Source organism: Schistocerca serialis, unplaced genomic scaffold (genome assembly GCF_023864345.2).
Source record: "Schistocerca serialis cubense isolate TAMUIC-IGC-003099 unplaced genomic scaffold, iqSchSeri2.2 HiC_scaffold_167, whole genome shotgun sequence".
NCBI lineage: Eukaryota > Metazoa > Arthropoda > Insecta > Orthoptera > Acrididae > Schistocerca > Schistocerca serialis.
Genome location: NW_026047727.1, coordinates 25,001 through 27,500, shown reverse-complemented (window position 1 = coordinate 27,500; position 2,500 = coordinate 25,001). Strand labels below are relative to the sequence as shown.

General features: G+C 58.3%; 1 pseudogene; it reads right to left on the bottom strand.

Annotated features, from left to right (window-relative positions):
• Window positions 1-2,500, bottom strand: part of LOC126443666 (large subunit ribosomal RNA) — a 7,749-nt pseudogene that overhangs the window by 2,365 nt on the left and 2,884 nt on the right.

Sequence of the window (2,500 nt, the reverse complement as noted above, 5' to 3'; positions counted from 1 at the left end):
CCGCACCCAGTCCTTGCATCTTCGCCAATCTTCTCCTGCGAAGAAGAGGGCCCAGCCAGCGGGCTGCAGGCACCCCCAAGCCCCCATGAGAGATGGGGGCGTGGAAGTAACCGACCGGCGTATCTGCTGGCAGGTGCAGCCAAGATCGAAGGGCTGCACGAACACAGACGTCAAGGGAAGAGAGGGCCCCAAGACGAGTCCTCCCCAGGGCGAGGCCATGGAAAATACCCGGGAGGATGACAGAACGAAGGGCAAAAAGCCGCTGCTGAGGTTTGAGTGGTGCACGCTTGATGATGTCCAACTGCTTCTCGACCTCCCGCCGGGGATGAAAAAGACTGCGTCCGCACGTGGAAAATTGCAGGCCTAGATACTTGAAAGTATCTCCCATCGCCAGTGCTGGGATGTTGTTCCCCCCAGCACGAAAGATGACAGTCTCGTCGACCTTGGTTTTCTTCTCCCGGCCTGATGAGACAAGGGCGAGAGAGAAACACTTCCGTGGGTTGACCTCGAGCCCGAGATCCCCCAGGGCCGACGTGGCGATGGTGAGAAGTTCCTGCAATCCATCACGAGTCTCGGCGAACAGCAGGAGGTCATCAGCGAATGCAGCCGCATTTATCCGCCGTCCAAGAATGCGTGCACCAATATGAGCAGGCAGACGAGACAAGAGAATGTCAATGGACATGTTGAAGAGAATAGGAGACAGCGGGTCACCCTGCCGGACACCCCTCGAAGGCCGCACTAGATCTGACGACTTCCCATCCGCGCAGATAACCGTCGATCCCGCCTCATAGCATCCCTGGATGTAGTCAACGAACTCGACCGGCAGACCATGGGCCCTTAGCACAGGACCAAGGGCACCGTGGGCAAGCGAGTCGAAGGCCTTTGACACATCCAGAGATGCCAAGTACAGCGAGCCGGCAGCTCGGCACGCCTGGGTCATCGCCAGATCGAGAAGAAAGGTGTTATGAAGCATCCCATCCTGAGGGATGAAAGCCCGCTGGCGACCGTCCAACACACAGTAGCGCATCAGGCGGCCAACCAGAACCTTGTGAAAGGCTCTGGTCAGCACCGAGCACACTGTGATCGGACGAAAGTCAGCAGGGGATGCTGCGGCGGTCTTCTTGGGCAGCAGGGTTGTTCTGGCCTGAAGGAGTCGGGATGGAAGGGAACGGGAAAGGAGGAGGAAATTAAGGATCTTGAGGAGAACCTCCCGGGGAAGGCGACGCAGTTGCGTCGGCGTGAGGCCGTCAGGACCTGCAGCAGAATTGCGAGGCGGGAGAGCAGCGGTGGCTTCTTCTGCAGAAATGGGAGCCCAGAGGTCACGGAAGGGCACCCTCTTCGAGAATGGCAGCAGCTCATCGGACAGACCCTCCCCACGCGGAGGTCGAGACCTGACACGTGGTGGAGAGAAGAGGTCTGTCCAAAACTCAATCAGCCCTGGGATGGATGGTGGCTGATGCAAGAGTGTGCCATCAAGAAGTCCGTTGATACAGCGTGCTCCGTTCTTCTTGAAAGCACGCTGAACCACCGCATACTCCCATCTCCTGCGTGCACGCTTCCGCTCTGGGGGCTGTTGGTTCCGCACACTCGCAGCTTGGTGGATGGCTGGCTCCCTGCTGCCTACTTCGTCAAGAGCAGACAGCAACATAGCCTGGATTGTTTCACGGCTAGTGGTGGGACCCAGAGCCACGAGATCATCAAGCGAGCGGAATCGGCGGTCTGATTGGGGGAGTTCCGCTACAAATGACCAGATGGCTAGGTCAACATCTTCCCCACAAGGTGGAGACTGTGGCAAAGAATGACTGACTGCAGGCTCGCTAGGAGGACCCCGAAGGCCGCGATCCATGCCAGCAAGCTCGGTGACAAACTTCGCCACCATGTCTTTGTAGGGTTGCGCTCTACGCTGACATTTAATTGACTCCAGCGTACGCTCGGGGAAGGCCTTTGCAAGCTCCTGGTTTAAAAATCTGCAACCCTGGGTGGCAAGAGTCGCTTCTGCATGGGCCAGACGCAGGAGCTCTTCCTGGGACCACCTGGCCTTCTTCCTCTCGGTCTTGATCTCAGCATTAGCAGCAGTCGGATGGGCGCGACGCCGATGGACACCAAGTCCGGTCTTGGTGGAGAAGGACCGCATACAGTCAGGGCAGATGGCGGGGAGCAGCGCTCGACCCGCACCGGTTGGCTGGTTGGCTGGCTCATCAGCTGGCACAGGCGCTCCAGCGGGAGGCCTGGTACCACGTTCGCTTCTATTAGTTGCACCAGCTGTAACAAAGGCAGGGGGGGAGGTAACCCCCAAGCCCGAAAAGCACCCTGCTCTGTCGGTCGGGATACTGGAAAGGTACACCTACGTGAAACCTTTCACAGCACCCTCACGACTCCCGCCACTTGAAGGCCAGAGCTAGGATTTCCCACCGAGAGGCTAATTGAACCATCATCCACCCGACATCACAAGGATGCTGAGGGGTGAATCGAGAGGGTCCATATATTACGCATCAGGTGG